Here is a 27,819-nt window from a genome sequence, read left to right as displayed (position 1 = left end):
CTGATGTAATCTAATGATTCTAGTTTAAATTCAATAAGACAGCAAGCCCAGTTGTGGGGTATATACCCTACAACCCTAATAGCCTACCTACCCTATACATAGGCTGTAACTTTAATCTGAATTTCAAAAAAAACGCGTGGCTAGGAGTAAGTGAAGTAAGGTAACAGTTGAATATTTAAAAACATAATATTAACATAGTAGGTACGACTAATTCTATATACTGTTTTATCCATCATTATAATCCTTAATACCTTATTCAACGCACATACATCAACGTCATTAATTACATGAATTACGAAATCAATAAATTATTATAACAACGGTCACTTCAATTATTCATTGACAACAATTAATAAGTCAACAATAAATTAAGCGTGTTGTCAAAACATTTAAATTTTATTAATCTTTGTCCGCGTGGAATACGTACATAAAATAAAATAAGCAGAGTGTACAATGTATTATTATGTAATGATATAGTATTATGATTATAGAGCCTCATTCGTTTATTTTATGGAAAATAAACGTACCTATACCTATTTATTTTTATTATGAATACTGCCTATATGACTACCTAATTATTGATTTACTGATGAGTCTACAATCATACTACATTTTTTGCATAGCATGCCGCCGCTGCCGATTTATTCATAGAGTGCTTCAAACAAACGTATAGTACGCGATAGCTCGAGATGGCAATCCGGGTATGAGGCGGGGGCGATGCCCCGCACATCCGCACATGACCCGCGCTATCCCGCACCGAGTTAGCGCGCGGCGCTCCCACCCCCACTGCCATGTCGACATATCGCGAACTGTAGTTATTGACATTGCTACCATCAAATCTATATATACTAATAAATAAAATTGGAGTGTCTGTCTGTAATTTCGAAATAACTACCGCATATTAAGGTCATATGGTTATTTGAACAATACTTTAACTGAATCACACGTTTTTAAAATTTTTGTCTATCTGTCTGTCTGTCTGTCTGTTTGAAAAGGCTAATCTTCGGAACGGCTGAACCGATTTTGACGGGATTTTCACAGACAAGTAGAGAATTGACCAGGGAGTAACATAGGCTACTTTTTTAACCGACTTTCAAAAAGGGAATTGTGGTTTTCTACCTATGTACACCGAAATCTCCGAGATTTCTGAACCGATTTGCGTCATTTCTTTTTTAATCGATATAGAAACTTTGCGACATTGTTTCATAAAAAATTTGGATTCCAACTCTTCAATCCTGATGCTGCAGGGGATCTGACCAATCCACGCGGGCGAAGCTGCGGGCATCAGCTAGTTATAAACTAAACTCGAATTAATCATCTTAAAAATTGGGTCCAAACTCAAAAAAAACCTTTTTAAACCTAGCAATTCTTGTGTGCGAATTTCAATGACGGCGGAAATTCAAAACACTTTTTCTCACTAGGTGAGCAAAAACGACTTTTGCTCACTGGTTTTGAGCAACAAAGGCGCCCTTTTTGAGCTAAAGAGGTGAAGGTGTGAATTAGTATTTTCAATTTTCAAAGTAAGATAACTATACCAAGTGGGATAACATATTATGAAAAGACTTTACCTGTACATTCTAAAACAGATTTTTATTTTTTTTATTTGTATACAGTGGACCCCCGGTAATCCGACAAACGTTTTGCAGGACATTGTCGAACTATCGAATTTGTCGGATTATAGAGTACTGCCTAAGACCCCCTATAGTCCGGATTTTTTTACAAAAGAGTACCTTGTAATCCGACAAATTACAGATCCAATAATAGGATTCTGGGTATATTATGTTATAGATACTCTGAAGTACAAATCATACTTCACTAAGTATGTCTTTAGTAAATTAAATAATAATAGCATGTCGGATTACAGGGGGTGCCGGATTAGTCAGGGGCCGCCGTATTACAGGGGGTCCACTGTAGTTTGTTATTTATCGTGCAAAATGACGGCTTGGCCAGTTTTTCATTCAAAAGCATCTAACACGTCATCATTACCGAAAGCCTACTTATTAACAGTGATTAAAATAGCGTCCCGTAGCGCGCGATAACGACTAATGATCATTACCAACCTTTGTTTGTTTCAGATTATTGTGCGCGTACTATTGTACGATGCCTCGAATATGTTGAAATAATCCCCTCTATACCGCAACTGGTAATGATAATTGCCTACGATATAAAAGGTACAGCAACAGTCATTAAGAAAAATCGTTTCTGTTTGCTACGGTAAAATATCTCTGCCTTCTTACTGGTACCACAATAGATATCTAGGTAATATCTATACTGAGTTGAAGAAATATATTGCTCTAGTGATTATTTTGTTAACTTTCGACTTTTGCTTTGGTAGTAGGTTTCTTGTCATACGAAGGCGCGTTTAAGGGTCATGCACACCGGCAGACCTGACGTGAGGCGTCGTCGTCCTTGATAAAAATTCTAACTATCTATTCAAACTCTGTGCGCATTATCAATACAAGCTTAATTTGCTTCAATCCACTGAAAAAGGTGTACGGTACAACGTGCAGCATGCGATATGCATCACTCGCCCTACCACTGCTAAGCATGCAGGAAAAGCCAGCCACCAAGCATGGAGTGATTTACTGTGAGTGTAGAACACTAGCACCCCAAGTACTTTTACTCTCCAAAAAGTAAGTTTTGAGGAAAAATGTATGAATTTTGAATAAAAAATGTCTGGATAGAATCAGGCGTTACTTTGCGGAAGTTCATGTTTAGCAAGAAACAGTTAAAATTATTTTGCTATAATCCGCCAACAGAAAAAATCTGTATGGTCAAACATGCAGTTACAAGCTAAGCACCGCTTACCTCCCCAACCAAGCAATAAAGCCAAGCTCCCAAGCAAGCACTGCCACCACCACTCACATGCACCACCACACAAGACTTTTCCACTACTCTCGACGCACGTTTCGCCCCGACACCGGAGCATCCTCAGGAGATTTTGACTTTACAATGCTGTATTGTCAAGTCAAATAAAAATGTCAAGACTTGACAATACAGCATTGTAAAGTCAAAATCTTAAAAAGAATGTAAAGTTAATTCAAGGATTTAAGATCATTTTTAGTTTGAGCCTACTGGAACATACTTTTGAAACGGTAGTTTTTCAAAGTTCATCAACCTTTGAAATAATTCAAAAATTACTTTTTGGAGTTAGCCACTTTTTAACAAAATGACGGCAATATAAGAGATACAGTTCCTTGTATTAGAACTTCTGTAGGAGAAGTATTCGAGTAAAAATTCAAATTCCCTCCACGTTACGGAAATGATACAAGCAATTATTCTGGCAATATATCTCCGAAAGTGAACAATGCGCAGAACTGATAAAATGGACGAAAATACCTGGCGAACGAGCGTGCCGTAAAAGGATGTAAGTGTATGGTTCCATTGTTATTACACGATAACATGAAATTCTGAATTATTTTGAAAAAATAAATGTGTGTTATTCTGATCTTAGTTAAGGATAAGTCCTATCTTACTTCTTCCTTACGTCCGTCACCTCCTTGAAGTCATGGATCCATTAAGCTGGAAGTCTGCGAGTACAGTAAGCAAAATAAGTAGACCATCTGAACTTCCAACATGGCGGTTTGCGCAATTCATAGACTAAGTAAGGATTAAATACACAAACCCAGCTAAGTTTTTTCAAGGAAGGACCATAGGAGAACCAAAAATAAAATAAAAATCTTCGTCATCATTATGATCAGCCCGGCTCACTACTAAGCACGGGTTTCCTCTCAAAATAAGAAAGGTTTAGGTCACAGTCCGCTCGCTAACCAAGTGCGAATTGGCATACTGCACAATGCACACACCTCGGAGAACATTATGGAGAACTCTTAACCATGCAGGTTTCCTCACAAAGTTTATTTCACTATTAATAAAAATATCTTCTTCAAATTTCCTTCAAAATATATTCCAATCTATGAAAATAGGTAGCACAGTAATGGAAACGTGTACCAACTTTACGCAGTATTGGGAGGCTCACCCAATTTGCATTTATTACCTACACGTGCTTTTGTCTGTGGACCGAGACCCGAGTAGGCTATTTAGGAAAACCGTGTATCGTCCGGTGTGTGCTAGATAATTGGCTAGCGATACGTGGAAAGAAGGCAAAACAGTTGTCATTTGGAAGTAAATGAACCGCCCATGCAATTTGCTCTTTATGTCCTGTATTTTTATTTTACTTACAAAAAACTGGAATAGAAATGCAGACCCAAATCTCTAATATGAATCGAAAGATAGGTCCGAAAAACCTTCTGTGTATGACTCGAAATAAAGTAGGTACATTTTAGTGTTAGACCTTATTGATAACAATTTGCGAGGCAAAGAGATTATGGTCGGACCTCCAGTTAACGTTCAATGAAAAATTTGGAGATTTCGCTCTGTTTTAGGGCAAAACGACTAACAAAATAAGCGGATTAGGGTTTTTTGTGCTGACAGGGATTTTGGGTGACGTGGGGCAAAATCTAACTTCAGATGGTAGCCCTGTCCGCCACCCTTTGTGTAAAATGACTACTGTCAAAGGACAGAATTCCATCGACTTACAAGTGTAAATTAAAAATTTATAACACCCCCGACAAATGAAGGTTACAGTAACTAGAAAAGAGGTGGTAACTAGAAAAGAGGTGATAACTTTCAAACGGCTGAACCGATTTTCTTGGATTTTAGTTAAGAACACTCTCGATCAAGCCACCTTTCAAACAAACAAAAAAACTAAATTAAAATCGGTTCATTAGTTTAGGAGCTACGATGCCACAGACAGATACTCAGATACACACATAAAATTTATAACATCCCCCTCTTTTTGGGTCGGGGGTTAAAAAATCTGATTATATTTTACAGAGATCGTTGGTTAGAGAGTATTTGTGAACTGCAATGTTTGCCCGAGCAGATGTATTTATATTTACTTGAGGCCACTTTCCACCGCTAAGAGAAATATCCTTAGCGCATTTACAACTCGCCCGCGTAACAAAGGGCCGGACGTCGCAGGGACATTTCTCAACGTTGCTTTTATTAAATGTCTGATGTAGTTTGTCACTGGCACAATAAAGGATCGCGGTCTGTGCAGGTATGGGAAGCGTTGTGGTATGCTACCTCGTAACTCCGGAGTATTTGGAAAATGTTTGCACGCAAATTATTCTCATGCAGGGCTATTTTAAAATTATGATCAACCTATTGCCTGCCCACTACAAGTACGGGTCTCTTCTCAGAGTAAGAAAGGAAGTCGGAGTATATGGAAATGTTTGCACGCAAATTCATCATCTTTTTTGAGTTAATAAAAGTTAATAAGTTAAAGCATAGAATAATTTTCATACCCTCCCTGAGAAGAATCAGCGAGAAATTCGGAGCGAGAATACACATAGATTATTATTATTTGCCCTATTTTTCTAATTTTAGTTTATGCTTCACAACTATAATTATTATCAAGATCATTCTTGGTACACAGCTTAAAGAGGTCTTACCTTAAAAAACAGAGAAAAATTTTGCTTTAGACATCTACATACCACACTGCTAAAGGTCAGAGAGATAAAACGCTTTTCAGCTGCTTTACGTCTTTGAAGTTTATAGCAAAAGCGATGACATTATATTATGGTGCCAACGTCCCTCAAAGCGTTTTTAGTGTTTTATTATTAAAATGTTGCTTGCTGATTTTTCGTGCAAGCTTTTATTTAAATACTGTTAAAAAGCATTTAAATAAATAGCCCAATGTCTTGCAATGTTCAATTTTTCATAATGGCTGAATCTCAAGGCGAAAAGGCTTCATCGGCATTTCAAATGCAAGAAAATCAAAGAATTTCCCATATTATTAGATACCTACCCACTTAAGTCTTTTTTCCACGAGATTTTTAAAAACCTAAAACCTTACGCGGACGAAGTCACGGCCATCATCTAGTATGACTAAAAATTCAAATATAAAATATTCTAACTTCAATGAAAATACATCATTATAATCAATCAATCAAATTTATTTATTACTTATTAAATTTTTGCTCCCTTGAATTTCAATTCTTTCATTACTTTTATTCATAATTTTTCAACACAATATTTACTCGCATACAATAAAATAATACTCTTAAGGAAAATCGATAAAAAAAGCCTTATTAGAAACATTATAAACTTCGTAATATTATGAATATAATACCATAGCATTTTGCTGCAGGCATTATGGAATAATTTTCTTGGATAAGAAACTCAATTTTAATTAAGTTCGCACTGAGCCCCGTAATTCCAGCACATTACTTGCTTGCACTCTCAACATAATCACGTTTAGCTACATAGGCTCGCAAAATAATATACCTAAGCTGTAAGCTAAATCGTTAACATGGATACATAAAAAGGTAAAAATAACAATAAAAAACCCAGTTACATGGACAGTGGTGGTCACCACGATGCAGGATAATTTAAAATAGAGATGGGCTTAAATTAACCTGCAATATACTACACAGTTATCGATACGTGCAGCCCAACAATCTCTATACACTAGCCCAGCCCAGTTAGCTCGATGTTGCCGAATAATACCGAAACAATCGGTATTCGATTGCGCCTGATGAATTTAACGTACTAGAACCTATGCTCTTTTAATATCTACCGATATTGAGAGGTGTAAGGCTCACACAGACATACCGTACATTGGGTCTTGAAAAACACAAGTAGGTCTAATTTTATTGACTTCTGAAACAAAATTCTATTTTGTGTCTCTGACCTACAATAATTGAATGAAATTCCGAATTAAATTTTTAATAAGTAGATATATCAAAAATTGCACTGTCTTATATTTAACTGCCATTGACTTTTAAAAGACGAAACGCAATGTTGTTTCAAAAACGAAAACTATTTTTAAAAAACGATTTTGAGTTTCAATTTTTTCGGTGGCGTCGTGTATTTTATTGAATTTTTCACAGCATAAAAAAAATAACTATGCGTAAATTTCAAACGATAAATCTAGCAAAACAAGTCATGAGCTAATTACAAACAAATATTGAAACGTGCTACTTTTAAACTAGTTATTTTTCGGAAATCTTAAAACAGACATGTATATTAGTTTCTAAAACGTGTCTATAAAATTACATTGGGTTTGATTGGTTAATAATATTCAAATGAGAACCGAACTGTAGGTCCGCCGTTAAATTCCAATCCTAAATAAAGTACCTAGGAAAATCTATTACTTTTATCTGATGCCATGGACGAAACAAGGACAAAACGCAAACCATTCCACATTAACCAGATAAAAGCAAACTTATCTAGACGTGCCAATATCGAGTGGCAAGCAGCAACCGATAGCATTCTGTTCCCGATCACTGTCCAAACAACAAGCTATTGTTGTTTTCCTACCAAACAATGGTAGATGCAAATTAGTCTGTCTAAAATGTTGGTGTTGGATACAATTTTGACATCTCTCATTATGGAGCTATTTTAAGAACTTCTCACTATTTTTCAAGTTCGATGGACTGTGAAGTTGATATTGTCCGTTTATCGTAACTTGACGGGTGAGTATTATGTTGGCACCATTGTTTTTTATTAAAGGATATTAGCTATGCTAATCATGACCAATACTCCTCTTTCCCCTCCAATTAAGCGTAAATCTTGTGCCAGGAGTGGGTACGACAATAGTGCAACGGGTGGGGTTGTAAGCGCCAACCTTTCGGAATTCAGTCCACTTCTCAACCGATGAGCTATTGGGCCGTTATAGGAAATAAGCACCCCAATAATAACCCCTAAGTTCTAAGGGTAGAACTTAGGGGTTATTATTGTGTGATTTGCATTGGTGTCAACATAATTGCTTACTCGTCAAGTTACGATGAACGGACAATAGATGGCACAAGTATCACGGAATACTTGATAGTACCTTCCAAGTTCAGAAATCTCATTTTACAAAAGTGTTTTATATAAACCATCATCATTATGGTCAACTCATCGCCGGCTCACTACTGAGTACGGGTCTCCTCTCAGAATAAGAAGGGCTTAGGCCATAGTCTGTCATGCTGGCCCAGTGCGGATTGATAGATTTCACACCCCTTTGAGGGCATTATGGCAAAACTCTCAGGCATACAAGTTTGCTCACGATGTTTTCTTTCATTGTTAAAGCAAGTGATTTTAAAAAGCAACTATGTATTAACTGCGAAAAATTAGAGTTGCGTGGCCGGGATCTGACGACAATCACTAGGCCAACTGCTTTTTATGAAGATATATAGATAGCATAGTAATACTAGCATAGTATAGTGATACTGATGGCACGTGTTAACACTTACCATCAGGTGGCACAACTCGTTAGCGGCTTGAGCTATAAAAAATGGATAAGTTATTGTACAATCCGTGGATATTCACAAAAATTGTGTCATATTTTCTCCCGGAAGTTAAGTGTAGGTAGTAATTTTCCCGACGTTAACTCGCGCGGTTGCATAAATTTCCGCCGTCGACGCATCGCACGGAGCAACGAGCTTTTAATGTCTGGATGTAGGGTTGACACAACGGGTGAAAAAAGTGGGAATTGTCCTGCAGAAAATGCGAATTTTTAAGATAGTGAAAAAAACGAGATGATTTTGATATGCTTTTACAAACTTTTAAGTAAGCCGCAAACGTATAAAATCGAAATTTTACAAAACTACATAGTTCGACGACAAATCCACACCCACGAAACCACCCACGAAAATGGTGAAAATATTACTCTTTATATTTACTATCGCATAATATATTATCATTCATAGTATTATCGAGGGTGTGATTGAAGATAACTTTATATAGTGGTGTACAGTATTTAAACTGTTAGCTTAAACCACTAACCTCACAATCTTCTAATCACAAGCTTCGGAGTTTAAGGATGTTTAAAGATTAATAAATTATTGTCAATTGGATTAGATGTCCTAGATTCAGTTTAAGTCTTGATGGAGACCCTGCTAGGGCAACTGTTGTTTATTAGCAGATGTAAGGAACACCCGGAGAATCCAGACTTATTTAAGAGGCCCTTAAATGTAATTAAAATGTTAATACTAAGTCGCAAGTATAACGAAAAGGTAAGTTCATAGATGGTCATGTGATAACTTTTGAACAATAACAAAAGCCAGTGAAATTATACGGTACCTACCTAGGTATGGTTTTTTTACTGGGACAGTTTTGGCATAGTCAGTATTTTGGTCAAGCGTGAGGTGTCCATAAAAATTAATGAAGCTGACCAAGTAATTTTTTTTGTCGCTAATCGACTCTGTAAAGGCAGTCCAGGAATTTAATTAAAAATTCAGTTTAAGCTACGTTAGGTACAATAATTCACTAAGGCGATTTTAATTAGTTACTTTAGGTACAATATTTCAATATCCACAAGTTTTCTGTAGTTGTTTTCCTGTTTAAAACAATAGATTAATTGTTATTGTTCGTCTACAACGCACGAGGGCTAACGGAAACAACTTGTAGTAAATTCCGCAACATTAACAACTTTCAAAGACCTTTCAGTGTGAATAACATTAAAATTGATCAAATAGTTACCCGAATTACGAATACCCACAATCATCCTTAATAAGGGGCAAACAAAATACCTTTTCATACTAACGAATAAACACGTACATGAGCAAACACGTACGAGTACCTCTAGGTCTAATTAACACCTTTGTCCCTATAGCGTTGGCAATACTAAATAAAGACATGAGTGCCACTTGAATTTATAAATTACGACAGTTTTGAACTCTATTCCGTAGTAATATGAGTGCAATAATCAGTATGTTAGTTGTAACGATAAAACCAAAGGATTGTGAACTTTATTGCCGTAATAAAGGTTTTGGGTCGAACGAATATAGGTTTCGTACAGGGTAGATATAAATTAATTATACGGGTGGTAATTTTGATTCGCTTTGCTATTATGAAAATAATCTAGTGCGTGATTTGTATGTTGAAATTATGTAGTTTGTTGTACGTACTAGTTTTATATTATGGTAATGAAAAAAGCATTATTTAAAAAATTGAGTTTCACTAGAATTGTAATAATAAATTAGATTGGACCGGAAACAATTAATTGCAAAGAACGATTGCTATCTTAGCTTTAAAGTTTAAGGCTCTACATTTATTTCAATCCTTTCTAATAATAATTTTATAAATGTGAATGTGTGTTTGTTTGTAAGTTTATTCTTCAATCACGGCGCAACGGAGCCATAGATTGACGTGATTTTTTCAATGGATACAAAAAGACCTGAAAAATTACACAAGTGCGCTACATTTTATCCCGAAAAATTACAGAGTTTCTACGAGATTTTTAAAAACCTAATTCCACACTGATGAAATCGCAATCATTATCTAGTAGGTAGTATAATTTTATTTAACAGCAATATCATTATTTGACAGTAAAATACCAATCAAAACAATAGCACCCTAGGTGCCCAGGGTAATTCGCATCCGTTGACAATAACTCCAAATCTAACTGGCTAACGGAGGTAATCCTTCATGGAAATTCATACTCTACCACGTTGAATTTGAGTTGATATTTCTGTAAAATGCGTGTTCAATTTTAGTTGCCTCAATTAATCATGTTTACAAGGCAAATAATTGTTCTTCGTTCATTCCTATATCTGCGTAGAGGCCCGAGGACAAAGATTTCTATAGATAATACTGGATTGGCCTCGTCCGGTCGGACAATGGGTCGAGATCCCTTTACACCATTGTCAGTCGATGGCTGTTCACCTTTAATTTTTTGATTTAATACCGTCTATGGACCTATACTCAGAATTTTCAGAAATTGTTACCATTAGCATTAAAGTGCGATCTGTAACCTTGTTCGATAAACTTGCATAAAAAGGAAAGCAAGTCAAAAGCTGGGTAGGTATTTACTAAGTGAGGTGTGAATGTTTGTGCATTACTTTGTGCAACTAGTATGCTGAAACAAAAACGCATCCCTAAGGTGAGGCGCCTACAGACTGAATGGAGCAGAGCTGCTTAAACTCAGCTTTATAGTTGACATACGGTTGTAAGTAGTATACCTATAACTATAAACAAAACAAAAGACTCAAACGCTTTGCACTTCGGCTCGTCTGAGTGCACCAAGCGCCGCCACTTTAATGCCAAAGTAAATAAAGTTTAGTGTAAGTTGTTGTCGAAAAAGACACCATTTCTTGACTTCGCTCCACTCTGTCGGTCTGTCTCGTATACGCTGGTGCACCTTTTTTAAGGTGCACCTGATGCTGCTGGCGTCACTTAGTTGCATTTCCAGTACTGAAAAATGCACCTCCTCAAGGGTCTATCTGGCCTGTGTGATTGATCTTCTTTGATATTTACTTACTATATAAAATGTACAATAGTCGCTTCTAAGCAATAATTGCATTACACTAGTCTAATAATAATTAATTATAGTTTAAAGAAGCTTATTTCAGTGGCATTTTCACAAACTAGGAGTATTGCATACTTTTAAAGGTTATTCAATACAAACAATTTTCTCTGAACTCTAGCCTGTTATCTCAAGGAGGGATAATTTTCCTATTTTCCAGTACATAGAGCACAGCTTCAATAATGTCTTCAACGTTTTAATCTCCAAGTAGCGGTATACGCTTTGAATTTTCTTTTGAAAATGTTTATTGTAAAACTAAGGAATACGGGGATAAAACTAAAACAAAATAACAATACGTTTAAAAGCTTTACGTGGTGAAGGTAACTAATACATCATATTCTTCTTCTTCTTCTTTTGCCCTCGTCCCGTTTCATTTGGGATCACAATCTATCAAAGCTCTTATTTTTTATAGAAACCACTTTTAAAAAAATACCCTAACAAGTGTAAATTAAAAATTTATAACACCCCCGACGATCCAAAGTATTTGAGTTTTCCAAAACATCATTTTCAAATAAATAATTATGTATTTAGGCAACGTCCATCTTAACAGCTTGACATTTGTCTATTGACATAATATTAAGAACCTAACGGTTATCTAACCTTCTTTTCTACAAGAAAACTAGAAAAGAGCTGATAACTCTTAAACGGCTGAACAAATTTTTTTAGATTATAGCTAAGAACACTCTCGATCAAGCCACCTTTCAAACAAAAAAAACTAAATTAAAATCGGTTCATTCGTTTAGGCGCTACGATGCCACAGACAGATACACAGATACACAGATACACACGTCAAACTTATAACACCCCTGTTTTTTGGTCGGGGGTTAAAAAAAGGAATTGCATGAAAAAAATTAAAAAAAATGTCCGATAATAATGACATTATACAGCGGTAGTCTGCGGCATTGGGAATTCAATTATAAGCCCGCATCGTTCGGAGATAGCTTTTTATGCTTCACTTTATAATGTAATACCAAATTTTATAACTTAATAATACCCAATTAAAATGAAAATATATTTCTAAAGTCTAAAGTTGTCTTATATAATATTACATCTAAGTATGAACAGTGACATTTCAAAGTAGGGTGAGCGACATTTATATATTATATTATATTTCCGTAGTTTGAAGGCAACTTAAACAATACCTAACTACTGTCAAACGAACTCGCAATCCGTGTTTCATCCGTTTATAACTTCATGGATTTCAACGCGGTTTTCAAAGCCATGTAAAGGTACTTACCTATGATTAAATATAATTATAATTACTAAGGATAACTTTATCAATAAAACTATGTATCACAGAAGATACAAAAGTAAGCACCGACCAGTCCCATCTTGTATGTAACTCCGAGGAAAAAATATAATTATTTTATACTCATATCAAGACAAAAATGTTGCGGGACGATGTAAATATAACAAAATATACCTTTTATTAGATTCACCTTTTAACCCCTAGGGTATAGCGTAATTACGAACCGCAAACATTGTTTTGCTTATCTCTCATTAATGCGGCCACACATGCAATGAGCGCTCTGTAAAAAAAATCATTATCCGCACAAAGGCATGTTCAGACGTGCCTTTGAAAGAAGCCTTTTCAGACAGGCTTTTTGCTGCATTTTAAAGAAGCTTAGCCTTTAAAACGTGAACCGGTTCCTTAATTTTCGTTGCGTTATTTTTTGTTAATTAGGACTTTTTTTAGTAAGGATGCATAAAGTGTAAGAGAAATGAGTAAAAATGTTGATGTTACGATATTAAATTTTATAAAAGAATTAAACTTTCTAGTACAAATATTTAAAAAAATCCTCTCTGAAGTGATTATAATGATAACTTTCTCTAAACGTATGCATGATTAGAAGTCTGCTCAGTATTATTTCTGAGAGTCACTACAATATTAATTTACCAATAAAGATGGTGCTTTCGTGAGATAATCCATACTAATATTATAAATGCAAAAGTGTATCTGTCTGTCTGCCTGTCTGTCTGCTACCTTTTCACGGCCCAAAAATGTAATCGATTCTGACGAAATTTAGTTCAGAATTAGCTTATATCCCGGGGACGGACATGGACTACTTTTATCCAGGAAAAGTTCCCGCGGGATTCCTAAAGACCAATCCACTTAACCAATTTGTATAAAACTTGGTACCGAAGTGGCCTGCGTCCCTGTAATCGAAATAGGCAACTTTTTATCCCGGAAAATCAAACAGTCCCCACGGGATCTATAAAAATATAAATCCACGCGGACGAAGTCGCGGGCATCCTCTAATAAGGCATAAAGGGGTTACAAGAAGGCAAGATACATAATTTTCCACAGAGTAGACTCAAGTACTAGAAGCCACTACATTCTATCGACAAATCTACCAGCAAATGAACATGTCTGTTTTATTATCGGATGCTATACATCTCCAGCTACGATCGAGGGTCGAAACATGAATCGTAAACCGGCGAGCAATCGATGCAATATAATTTATAGGTTCGAACTCGACTTTTAGGTATTTTAAGTTTTCACCTAGTAAGTGTATGCGTGGACTTCGTCTGTGTTAGTGTTAGCTGGCGGGCGTGTTCTGCCTTTTTGGAGTGTTTTTTTTTGTTAAAACCAAATAAAACTGACTGGAAAGCGCTCTAAGGGGGTGCCGTGCGTATGTCGGCGAGCGCCGGCACAGACGGGGTCCATACTTGTATAGTTTAACTAACTTGTTACAAATAACTAGATTGCCACCTAGATCGGCCGGCAGATATTCATCCGATATGATACTGAACGACAGACCCATGCGTGGGGTGGACACCTACATTGCTCCTCTAGCTGCTTACTAAATCGGCCCTGCAACAGTGTCGTGGGTAAAATGCTTAAATAAGTAATTAAAACACTGCGTTAGAACATGTGATACTCGTAGCTTTAAACTGAGTGGCGTAGCGTGCTAGGCACAAGATTTCCACAGTAGGAGTTACTTGAGTAATACCTACTAAATATTCAGTGCCTATGTATCTACTCGTAAACTGGGTCATTTTACGGTTGTAGTGTTCCCCTTCGTTGTCGATAGCGACGACAACTTAAAAAGTAATATCTCCTCTTTTTCTTCTCCATCCTTGTATGCTAACATATAGATTTTATTATTGATTATGTCTGTGTATTTACTTATGACTTCTTAACTTCGTAGTAAATGTTCATGCGATTTCTACAAGTATATTTTACAAAAGAATGTCTATAGAATGGCCTTGAGAAAAAAGAAAGACTAGGTTCTAATATTTTTACAAGAATCTCTATTAAATTTTTGTAAATTAGATATTGAAAACTTAATTTCAGGGCATTTCGTTTAATATAATTATTATATTGGCACAACTTTTTGTAGAAAAGCGTTCTTTTAGTGCACTTTTAACGTACTCTTGTTTGTTTAATAGTTGGAAACTTAAAGGTCGGGCTAGTGGCGTGTAAAGGCAACATTTTTCTTGTAGCAGGTGCACCAGATTAGTTTGCTCGATACCTCTTGAGTTTGTAGCTTTCCCTTAAGTGTTTGTGTCCCTCAATATAGAGGGATAGTCTTGAGAAAGCATTGACATAAAAATCTTATTCCGTTTTGAACAACATGTAACATTATTTTGAATAAGAGAATAACCATTCCAGTTTCCATATCCGCAACTTTGATCGCAGGAAAACATTCTGTGGGACTATTATTTTCCGCAATAAAAAGTAGCCCACGTTACTCTCCAGGTTTTAACTATAACCAGGAAAAAATCACGTCGACCCGTTGTTGCTAACGTAGCAAGTGTTTTTGCTTTGCAACGTGATTGAAATACAAACGGAAAAATCAATAAGCCAACATACAAACACAATTAGTATAATTTTACAACACTTGTGATGTGAGTAAAATACTTAATATGTATAACAAATCGGTTTAATCAAATTATATCATGCTAAAAACCTATTTTTTATATAAAACTTACGTTAAAAATTTAATTTAAAGTCACACTTGGCCAGCGTGGTGGTTTATGGGTTAACCCTTCTCATTCCCAGAGGAGACCTGTGCTCAGTAGTGGGCCGGTGATGGGTTGACCATGATGATAATGATGGTAATTAAAGTCAGTAGGTATTTCATGTGAAATAAAATCATGGTAATCCTACGCGTACGACAATAAATTCAGTTTCCAAGATTCAGACCTAATTCCTTTTCCTTTATTCGATAAAGAGTTAGTGCTTTATTGGTTTCTTATAGACAGAACAGACAATCCAATTCAACGATCTAGGAAGATGGATTCTTAAACTTAGATAGAAGTAATTTCTGAAATTCTTCTACTTATACGCTGATGTCGGTCGCGCGCGTCGTCGGTTCGCGCGTAATTAGTAGTAAGTTAATCTGCTACGACAGCATCCTCTATCTAGTTTGATCAGCATCAATGAAATAATGTGACCAATTCTGTTGGACATAATCTCTAAACTGAACTAATATGCAATCCTTAAAATTTATTAAAACAATGAACCTAAAACTAAAAACCTTAAAAAAATTTAAAAAAAATAACTAAAATAAGTTGTTACAAGTATAAATTAAAAATTTATAACACCCCCGACAAGTAAAGGTTACATTAACTAGAAAAGAGCTGATAACGGCTGAACCGATTTTCTTGGATTACAGCTAAGAACACTCTCGATCAAGCCACCTTTCAAACAAAAAAAAACTAAATTAAAATCGGTTCATTAGTTTAGGAGCCACGATGCCACAGACAGATACACAGATACACACGTCAAACTTATAACACCCCTCTTTTTGGGTCGCGGGTTAAAAACAATTTCATACTTAGGTATACTTACTCAACGTTGCAGAAAAAATATTAAGATGTTGCACCTTATGAGACGAAAGCATTTACAGCGGTATACCTAACAATTGCATTGATAAACAATTAATGCAATTATCATTTAATTATAATAATAATATGCACATAACCGTTTATTAATCGAGACTATAATTATCGAATGTAAGCACTTAATTACGTTTTGCGGTCGAACTCGAGTCTGTAATAAGTAAAGTAATAACACTACTTCATTAGTGTAAGAGACGATAGTGAAAATAAAATATTGTTTTTCATAGGTAAAAGATTGTGTTACGTTTTAAATCGAATCTTTCAGGGTCTTTACGTCTAGGATGCTCCCCAGACGACGCGGTCTAAATTGGATTGTCATCTACATTTCCATCACATTGAATTTATTAGACTTTAGATATAAAAACCAGCCAAGTGCGAGTCAGACTCCGTAAATAAGGGTTCTGTTTTTCCTTCTGAGGTACGGAACCCTAAAAATCTAACTATCTATGCATAAGATATGTTGTCATTATTTGATTTGTAGTTAGATGATGCCCGCGACTTTGTCTGCGTGGATTTAAGTTTTTTTTAATCCCATGGGAACTCTTTGATTTTCCGGGATAAAAAGTTGTCTATGTCAACTTCCGGGACGCAAGCTACGTCTGTACCTTTCGAATAAATCAGTAAAACGGGTGGAGCTTTAATAATCCCGTGGAATCTCTTTAGTTTCCGGGATCGAAAGTAAACTATGTCGATCCGGGATGTAAGCTAACTTTGTACCCATCAAAATCGGTCAAACTGTTCGGCCGTGAAAAGTGTGCCTGTCTGTCTGCTAGAGAAAGACAAGCACACCTTCGCATTTAAAACTGTAAATATTTCCTCTTTTTTATTTGGTCTCAAACTTTACAACTATACGATCTATAACTAACTAACTATACAAAGAAGAATTTTATCTGTGTGTATTTGTAATATTTCGTACAGAGTCTCTTGTACTATACAAACCACTATACCGTTCATTACTAGCAGCAAATGGAAATGTTCATTTAACTTCCTCGCTCCAAGCACCTGAATCGATTGCAACTTTATGTACCCTATATACGGGAGAAATTTCAGTTCAGTTTTCGAGTATTTTCGACTTTGCGGTAGGTAGCTGGAACAAAAGGTTGATAAAAAGCTTTTGAGCGAAGAAATTCGTACAATACAGAAAAATAGACTTAATAATCATAATAGATAAAGTCCATTCAAAAACCTTTAATGTTAAAAATGTACTGAAATCCTAAAAAACTTATTATTCAAAGAGGTATTTGTCTTAAATACTTTTTTATTTGCTATTTTATTACTTTTACTACTCTTACTTTATTATTATTAGATACAAGTACAGCACTCACCTGATGGTAATTGATGATACAATCTAAGATCAACGTTTTTTAATGCCTATGGATATTTTTTTAATTTTCTAGAATAATAGCAGCTTAATCAATTGTTGTACAATTTCCTGCCGCCTTGTAAAAGTTTTGTCAATTTTGGTTGAGCCATTTCGTTACTGCCCTGATTAAAAAAACAGATAAGAGATATTTGATACAAAACTGTCCAAACGCCAAACATACAATTTATTCCCTATTGTCATTGACGAATTGAACAAGTGTAAATTTAAGATTTATAACACCCCCTACAAGTGAAGGTTACAGAAACTAGAAAAGAGCTGATAACTTTAAAACGGCTGAACCGATTTTCTTGAATTATAGCTAAGAACACTCTCGATCAAGCCATCTTTCAAACAGAAAAAAATAAATTAAAATCGGTTCATTAGTTTAGGAGCTACGATGCCACAAAAGAAAAGGGCTATTTTTAGGGTTTTTCCAGCAATAATTCTAATTTTTCTCGCCGTAAAAACCATCCTTGAACTTGAACGAACATTTAAAAAAAAGATTTGGCCAAATTGGTCCAGGCGTTGTTGAGTTATGCGCTTACCAACACATTTTGCGATTCATTTTTATATTATAGAAGATACATTTCACTAAAGACTAGACCACTAACATTTCACTTCATTACTTCAAGTATCACTAAATTTTCTCCGGTGGTCTATCGAGGCTATCGCGTTCACAATAAACCCGATGAACTGAGGTTAGAGCGTTATACTAATTGCTGAGAAGTACTTTAGTTCCTTTCACAGCTTGAGATTACTTTCGAGTGCATTCATCTCGGTAAAAGGAGTCTTTTCAGATGTTCTCTCTACTGGATTATTTCAAACTAGCTGATGCCCGCGACTTGTAGTTTTTTTAAAATCCCGTGGGAACTCTTTGATTTTCCGGGATAAAAAATAGCCTATGTGCTAATCCAAAGTATAATCTATCTCCATTCTAAATTTCAGCCCAATCCATCCAGTAGTTTTTGCGTGAAGGAGTAACAAACATACACACACACACTCATACAAACTTTCACCTTTATAATATTAGTGTGATAGTGTGATAAATAATGTAATTCGTCGTATCGTATCGTTGTCTCTCACACTGGCCCTCCGCTGGACCCTGGTTCATAGTAGAGAGTTCTATTCTACAGTATCTTGTGCCATTGTGTCCAGCTACAGGCCCCTGCGACGCGTTTGTTATCATCTGTCCACATAGTGATATGACTACTAACCTACGAACAAATAAATTAATTAGTTTTTAAAATTCATGGCGACCACATTACATTACATCAACTCAAGACCTTTGTCGTTTTTAACCGACTTCGAAAAAGAAGGAGGTTCTCAATTCGTCGGAATCTTTTTTTTTTAAATATATTTTATATACAGAGAAAGAACATATTGTTCTGTTTTTGTTAAGTGTAATCTCCGAAACAGCTGCAACTATTTAGAAAAATCTTTCACCTTTGAAAGGTACATTATTCCACAAGAACATCTTATTATATTATGTCATTCAACCCGTGCGAACTCAGGGTGGGCCGCTAGTATAAAGTCTAAAGCCTAATTTCTTTTTTCTAAGTTCTAAATTCTGGTTTAAGCATGAGGGTCAGAATTCTTTTATTGTCAATGATTCAAAACTTATTTGAATACTAGCTGTGCCCGCGACTTCGTTCGCGTGGAATAGTGACTTTTCGGGCAGCGCGCTTTATATAGCCACGGACGCTCAGGCGCGAGGCGTGTAGTACGTACTCTGTACGTTAAAAATGTTCATCGTGATTCTTTAAATTGACATAACTTTTTTATTTATGAACCGATTGACATGAAATAAACACTAAATGTTAAGTGAAGCTTACTACAATATATTAGTGAAAACCGTATCTAAATCGAATAAGCCGTTTCTGATATTAGCGTGCACAAACACACAGACAAACAGACAAACAGACAAAAAAATAATTAATTACAATTTCGGGTTCGGCATCGATATAATAACAACCCCTGCTACTTTTTTTTTTAAATATTTCCATTGTACAGACACCACTTTTCTACAATTTTATTATATGTATAGATTTCAATTTCTCTAACAGGAACAGAGCTAAAATTATCCTTTTGAGAACATAATGTATACAAATTCTACTGGCTGATTAATTTAATCTTTTATTTATCAATGATTCAAACCTCTTTTGAATATTTCAATTTCTGTAAAAGTGACAGAGCTAAAGATATCCTTTAGATAGTATAATGTTTACAAATCTAAGTAATAGTCGCTTCATTTCCAGAAACTCGGTAATGTTTTTCCTCTACAAAAGTACCGCTAGATCAAAATCAAGTAGCATAAAGTAGTCGCCGACCTCCGTAGCCCATAACTTTACTATGGTGCAGTGCAGAATTAATGGGTAACTAACATTAACCTAATTTAAACTGGCGTATAACCTAGCCTAGCCGATTTATCGGCCTGCTTATTTATAGCCAATTCGCAAGCGAAACTCTTTAAGCCTTTTAGACTATTATGTTTTTCTTGGCCGATGGTGACCTGCAATTCTATCAAGAAAAAGTATTTCAAAGGTTTATTAAGGAAAATGTTAATGCACTTGACTATTTTACGTTTTTATGTATGTAATAAATTAGTAATCAGAATAGAAATAATAAAGATTATGTATGCAATTTATAAATTAGTATACTGTATGGATAACTGTGTTACTGTAAAGATAATAATTACATTTTTCTAACTGTGGACCAGGGTCACTGTACAGCTCGGGCTCGGGCAGGGCGGCGCGCGTGCAGTCTTGTAATGTGGCGTAGCGCGGCGTAGTAAAAGGCTACGACGGGCTACGGTGCGGCACGAAGAAAATCATGCGTAGCGTGTTCAAGCGTAGCGAATTCATGCATCCAGGTCATAAGCTCGGAGGTTTTTCTGAGGTTCAATAGCACTTTGCGGTCCGAACCTAGAAAAAACAACTGCCTTGAATTTCGATTCCAAGTGACGTCCTCCGTGCCGTGGTGATGTATCACACTCGTAAGTTTTCAAATACAAATAGTTACAGAAGGGTAAGTAACAAATAGTTAAAGAAGGGGAAGGGTGGGTAGGGTACCCATGAAGGAGTATGCGATAGTGAAAACTCTTGCTAATTTAAAATTTCTACAATATTTTAAAAGATGTACAAAAAATATCGCTTCGCCTTCCATCGCTTCTCTAAGATCCAATGATAGTAAGGTTTCTTTATCATTGTTTTTATCTGCTTTTTGCTTAGTCAAATATTATGATATTTTAGTCTCATTTTAATTTTGATAATGTGATGGAACTGCCAAATGGAAAATTATTTTAATGAGCTGACTTTTGTCCCAAATTTTGGGAGGCTTTGTTCGTTATTCGGGGCTATTATTTTTAATTGCGACAATTGTGTGATGGTTTATATGTCACGGAAACGGACATTTTCGTAATTCAATGGCACAAATTCGTTCTCTAATTATGAGAATATAGTAGATCAATCGCAAATCTTTAGATACTCTAGAGAAATAAATAATAGAAAGTTTGTGATTTCGACTGCCTTTTATCAAGCTCAAGTGATTACGTGAATAAAATGGTACATAATAGTGGTACGTTTTACTTTAACAAAGCCCAAATGAATCGTAGTTAAATTTTTGTCTAACTGTCTTCTAGTTGATCAAGATGGTGAGTAATTTTTTATTTAAAAACAGCAACCACTGAGTTTCTTGTCAGCTCTTCTCAGATGTACCGTAAGAGACACTACTTAGTAACCCACATGAAATGAATTTTAATTTTGATTTTCGATTTTGATCTGGTTTTTGAGATGCCAAGCAAGAGGTTGTGACGTCATGTTTTAAAACCGTAGGCGAGGGTAACAAATCAAAAGCAGATCTGTATTATTGTACTGTAGATTGATATTTCAAAAATAAAATTTGGTTGCTTGTTTGACCGTTAAGAGGGCTCTCTCCGTCACTCGTTTCCACTCGTTTCATACAATCGTAGTTCCAATTTCATTTGAATACTAAGCAACTAAAGTCCATGAAATTTTGCACATATATTCTAGAAACTAATATCTATGTCTGTGGTTTTCCAGATTTCTGTTAAAATATTCGGTTTCAAAGTTACGCGGTCTTAAAATTTTCATACAAATCTTTGAGCTCCTGTAATTTTAAAACTACATATTTTTAGAAAAATCTAAAACACCACAGACACAGATATTAGTTTCTAGAATATGTCTGCAAAATTTCATGGACTTTGGTTGCTTAACATTCAAATGAAATTGGAACTACGATTGTATGAAACGAGTAGAAACGAGTGACGGAGAGAGCCCTGTTAAGTGTGTGTACCTATAGACATCTCAGACCTATTTAATAGACTCTTAGACTTATTTAATATTTATTACAGTGAACGCAAAAATCTAATCCCTAGACCTCTGGCTAGAATATCAAACTTCAATAAATATATATAACTAGATGATGCCCGCGACTTCGTTCGCGTGGATGTAGGTTTTCTAAAATTCCCGTTGAACTCTTTGATTTTCCGGGATAAAAAGTTGCCTATGTGCTAATCCAGGATATAATCTATCTCCATTCTAAATTTCAGCTCAATCCGTCCAGTAGTTTTTGCGTGAAGGAGTAACAAACATACACACACACACACACATACAAACTTTCTCCTTTATAAAATTAGTGTGATATGTCTATCTCTTGCAATACAGCTAATCTGGAGGAGCGCAGTTCAGCTAAGCTCTTGATTCCTCTTCCCACTGTAAGGGATATTTACTCTGTTGTGGGTCGTAAAATGGTTACAATTTAGCTAAGTAAATAAATGTGTTTTAATAAAACTTTAAAATACAAATTACTTTTACTTTGATAAATGGTGGCTGTGTGAGAGAAATCTCCGGGGAGCTAATGACTGCCAATTTGCAATTCCACGTGCTACGTCTGTTACTTTAGTGCGCAGCTTTTTAAAGAGAAAAGTTTTCAACGTGCTTGCACAATTTGCGGTCTTAGGTTACTAAAATATGCTAGTGAAATTGGAAATTTAAACATAGATACTCGGAGTATTTCTGTTTTTTTTTGACCCCCCACCCAAAAAGAGGGAAGTTTGACGTGTGCATCTGTGTATCTGTCTGTGGCATCGTAACTCCTAAACTAATGAACCGATTTTAATTTAGTTTTTTTTTTGTTTGAAAGATGGCTTGATCGAGAACGTTCTTAGCTATAATCCAAAAAAAATCGGTTCAGCCGTTTGAAAGTTATCAGCTCTTTTCTAGTTACAGTAACCTTCACTTGTTGAGGGTGTTATAAATTTTTAATTGACACCTGTTTTACTGATCAGATAAGATTTTGACTACATACATATAATAATATACTTATAAAATATTATTTCTTTCATGTTAACTTAATTTACAGGTAATAATTATTATAATAAGTCGAACTTATTTAGTCATCTTCCACTGGTTCAGAAAGCGAAATCTCCTTTGAAAACCGGCAAGAAACTTAGCAGTTTTCAAAAACCAAGTTTTACTAGAAAATAGTTAACACATACTTTGCAACGCGACTCATGCACCATACGTTGTCGCTACTATGTAAGAAACCTTCAAAAAAGTGTCAGCAATAACTGTACAAAGTTTAACCTCAGTCAGATAAACGATGCACGAACATACGTCTACAGGTGACAACAAGCAAACAATAATTTTTATAAATTAAAAGAAATGTACTCGTATCGAGAACAATTTTCAAACATCAATAATATTTGCTGTTTACTAATTGAATGACTGCAAATAGAAACTTCTAGTCGAAAGTTCGGAGATAAAATTTTATCTAAATGGTGAAATGGGAAAATTAAAAGTCGGAAAATTTTTCTTACGACGTTTGTAAGAGAAATTTCCCGAGATCTAACGGGTGCCAATTTGCCATTCCACGTGTTTTGTAGATTGCTTTAGCGTGAACTTGGCTTGTTAGAGGAAATGGGGTTAAAAGAATGGAATTTTCAGTCTTTAGTAAATTTAATGTTTAACTTTAAAGCAAAGTGAAACTGAAAATCTTAATATCTACTGAGCAGCTTTGACTTGAGACTTCTCAAATGATACGTCTACTTGTATCCATCATATTATTATATGCATAGTCACAATGATTAAAATCCTTTAAAATTGAAATACGATAAAAATATACCTGCTATCCTAATCCTAATTAATTCATATTAATAATATTAATATTATAAATGTAAAAGTGTGGATGTTTGGATGTTTGGATATTTGTTACTCAATCACGCAAAAACTACTACACGGATTTGGCTTAATTTTGAAATGGAGATAGATTATACCCTGGATTAACACATGGACTAGTTTTTATCCCGGAAAATCAAAGAGTTCCCGCGGGATTTTAAAAAACGTAAATCCACGCGGATGAAGTCACCGGCATCAGCTAGTAGATACGGCAAAATAAATATGGCCCGGCAAATTTTTTCCCCCAGACGCAGCGTGCCTTGGTTGAGGTAGCGACTCCTCCACTTCAGGTGAAACGGGACAATTCTGTGCCCTCCCACAGATCTTCTTTACAGTCGTAGTCCTCATTTCTGAGGCTCATGCCCCTTTCCATTAATCACAAAAAGTAAGAGTTCCTTGTGGTTTAATGCAGCGCACGTTAATACGCAATCGATTGATGCGTTGTCACAACTAAGCAATTTTTTTTAACATACAAGTTACAAGTTAGGCATAAGAGTTCCATAATATAATACACTTTGGACAGGGAAATATTATATCAAACCGCTAAACTACTACGCTGATAGGTTAAGGAAGTCCCGAAAGCCTATTTGTAGACATTAAAGCAATTTTTATACAATAACAGCTAAAAATTAATCGGTATTTAACTTTACAGGTAATTCAAATTCATGCCACCTACTTTTAAATACTTGAAGAATAAATCATGCCGATTTTATAAAATATCCGATGATTAATTTCCATACATTAAAAACTTAATTGAAATCAGAAATTGCCGCCGCAGTTGGAACAAAAGTGTCATAAATCTGATATTCCATCTCTTACTATAATGTCCATGAATGTTTAAACTTTTAATGAATTGATACATTATCTCGATGGCTCTTAACTGTAATGAGATGGACAAATATTGCTAATTGAAATACGCCGCTGTTTTATTTGTAGATTGTTTTTGCAAATTGTTCTAGTGTATTATTTTTTTACCTGACTATGGGAAAATTATGAGTTAGCATACTTTGTTTGTTGGTTCATCGGGTCTCGTATAGTTGCCAAAGTGAATATTTATACGTCATTAATTATTATTAGTCTAGGTACCAAATAATGTCAGCTATAATATGAATTGAGACGATGTAATTGACGCGGCTTCACTCTCACAAACTTTATCTTATCGAGTTTAGTGCACAAATTTTATTATACACAAATAAAATGTTAGAAAACCCTCTTCGTAAGTCGATAGAAAACTATTGATATTAAAATCTTTACTGCACTATGTTGAAAAATCTTTCTAAAATATTTTAGCCGAAATATATAAAATAAAAAAGCTCTCTCACAGGAAATTAAAAACTACCTACGTATTTTTTTTTTATAAGGTCAAAGGCAAAACTTATTTTAACATTTTCTCAAAATAAATTATAATAATAAGTACAAAGCTATTAGTCATAATATTATTTTCGATAAGTAGTATTAAAAGTATTAGGGTCTCAAGACATTCCGTTCTGAAACTGTAGGGAAAGCAATTTTAATATTACCAAATACAAATCAAAGGGATCCCACTAAAACAAAGTTGTACAAAGGACTACTATTATAGCACCAAGCAATAGCGATAGCTATTGCAAAAGCATAAATGTTATAATAGTTTGCACAGTTTATACCATAGTTCTGGTGGTTCAGTGTATGGGGAAGATCAATAATATTTGCCCGTATCTCAAGTTTATTACACCAATATCGTGGCTGCACAAACAACCGGGCATTGCATTACGTATTATGTATAGGTTTAATAAAATTTTATTACCTTAATTATGTTTATCATAAAAAATTGTGTGGATTTCCTAAATGAAAAGGTTTTATTGAAACCGCATCGGCTTTTGTATTTTATTCTATCTCTACCATCAAATACAGTGGGCGGTTTTTTATTCATCTAGATTTAAGAAAAAAAATTAAGTCCCAGGTTAATAAATATCTTAGGTAAGGTTCCATTTGTTGGACCTGTAATAATAATTAGATAAGTATAATTATTTATTATTACATTCATTCATTCAAAAGTATACTGCTTCTAGCTAGAGTCATAAAGTGGCGTTCGTAAAGCAATTTTCAACACCTAAAAAGTGAATCTGCATGGTCATATCAGTTGCAAGATTCAATATCATGAATTGATAATCAAAAGATCAAATGAATGCTGAAATAGATTTAAAAATTTATAGTCCAATTGACAAATTTTATAGCCAAATTGGCAAATTTTATAGTCAATTGATTATAAAATTGATTAAAAATAAAAACCAGTTTTCATTTTATAGTCGATGAGCTCGCCTACCAACTATAACCGTAACCAATTATAAAATGGCATTAATCTTATTCCGTTACAAACCCGGATACTTAAATTCTTGATTAATATAACCGGTTACGAAAAGACAAAGTATTAATCTTATTTCGTAGCTGGTTACAATAGATTGGTTATCAACGTGGACGGGACCAAAAAAATAGTTTAACCTGTATTCACGATTATTTGTATGGTAATTAAAATGTAGTGGTTTCTATGGCGCGCCCGTTACTTCTGACTCTGTCTGATACGGCTTAAATGTATTGCCTGTGGGTCTTGTGGCCATGTGCGATCTCCATAAATAATTTATCTCACTAAATCACTACAAATTTCAACCATTTCAATGTATCATTTCACCACAAAGCGGCCTATGGGTCTACTGGGGATATTGTACAACAAAATCTAGCCTTTGAAAGCTACCCACAGCCAAACCAAATTTGCATATGACTTGACGCGTAACCCTTCTATCGGTTTTCATGAGTAGTCAATTTCACACGGGTTTGATCATAAATTGATGATGACATGCTTATTATTTTGCCAAAATTACTATATATTATACGTATGTAGAATCGATAAAAAATATTCCATGAGGGTGAATTCCTAAGTCAGTCATAATCATTAGGTGAAAGCCAACAAACTCATTTGACATATTTATTTTTAAACTATTGAAGGTTCCATACGAAAAGATATTATAATATCACTCAATAAAGCAGCAATGTAGAACCAACCATTGTCAAATGAGTTTCATGGCTTTCGTTTAGTGATTATCACTGAGTTAGCACCCCGCAGCAGTACGCTACTACAATTTTTTTATCAATAGAATAGATAAAGTTAACTTATACCACGTCCTCCAGTTTACGACTTACGACATAGAAATCTATGTAAGGACGTATTGTGTCCGTGCTACGTATTTGCCTGTTGCCAATTCATGTTTCGCCTCTATCTTCAATCTCTTTATCTTTCTAAAGGTGCAAATCATAACTGTGTTGTGAAGTGTCGTGACGAACAGGCGATCGGATACCTCGACATTTTACATGAATATTATGTAGCACACTAGTCCATTGAACTAAATCAGAGGGGTTGTTATATCGTATCGTATCGTATCGTATAAAAATCCTATTCTATGAGGGCCGAAGCACATAATATGGCGGGATGCAGCGCAGAGCATGCCCGCGAAATTTTCTAATCGCGTGACACATTACGCGAATTTCTACCAAAGAATGCGCGAGCACGAGACTGCGCGCGGATGCGCGAGTATCCGCACGGATGCACAATTGATTTTAGATATTATTTCAATGAGGACAATATCGATAATATTTTGACTGTGAAAAATGCCCTGCGCTGCGCTGCGCCATAATATGTGCGCCGGCCCTGAAGCTTATTAGTATTAGTTATGACATAGGACAATGAATATCATAGTATAAGCAAAAAAGGTTACAGCCCGCGAAAAAAAAATGTTTGCTGCCTAATCTGATGGAGGTCATTGCACAAGTTTGTCATGGGTTGTGACGCTCTAGTGCACTGACGCTTGAGGTTTTTGATTGACTGCGCAGATTGCGTGACGACACAACACTATACAATAAACACATTCCTATAAAAAAAACGCCATCATAGTACCGACCTACAACAGTCTCCGACCGCCATATTGGAGGAAAAAAGGAAGGAACACATTAAAAAAAAAAAAAACATTCCTATAGTTTGTCAAAAGGAATAGATTTGGTAGGTAATAGACATTCGATGTATCTTATAAGCCTAGGGACACTTTAGTATATCTTCAACAATTTTCAGTATGTACCAAAGATAATAATTT

The 27,819-nt window shown here is 35.2% G+C and overlaps 1 protein-coding gene and 1 long non-coding RNA gene across 2 annotated transcripts in view; one reads left to right on the top strand and one right to left on the bottom strand.

Moving 5' to 3' along the window:
• The window catches only part of LOC123874714 (hemicentin-2), a 329,775-nt gene extending 320,682 nt beyond the window's left edge, over positions 1-9,093 (top strand). Inside the window, exon 18 of the mRNA XM_045920196.1 lies at positions 9,081-9,093. The gene's annotated coding sequence lies outside the window, so the exon portion shown is untranslated. The remainder of the gene's footprint in view (positions 1-9,080) is intronic.
• LOC123874719 lies at positions 953-27,695 on the bottom strand. The gene is made up of 3 exons (XR_006797994.1): positions 27,627-27,695; positions 6,036-6,043; positions 953-963 (listed from the first exon to the last, which is right to left on the bottom strand). It is a non-coding gene; the product is annotated as an uncharacterized LOC123874719 (long non-coding RNA).
• Between the last annotated feature and the right edge of the window lie 124 nt (positions 27,696-27,819).

This window comes from Maniola jurtina, chromosome 19 (genome assembly GCF_905333055.1).
Source record: "Maniola jurtina chromosome 19, ilManJurt1.1, whole genome shotgun sequence".
In the NCBI taxonomy this organism is placed as follows: Eukaryota; Metazoa; Arthropoda; class Insecta; order Lepidoptera; family Nymphalidae; genus Maniola; species Maniola jurtina.
This window is presented reverse-complemented; position numbering and strand designations above follow the sequence as displayed.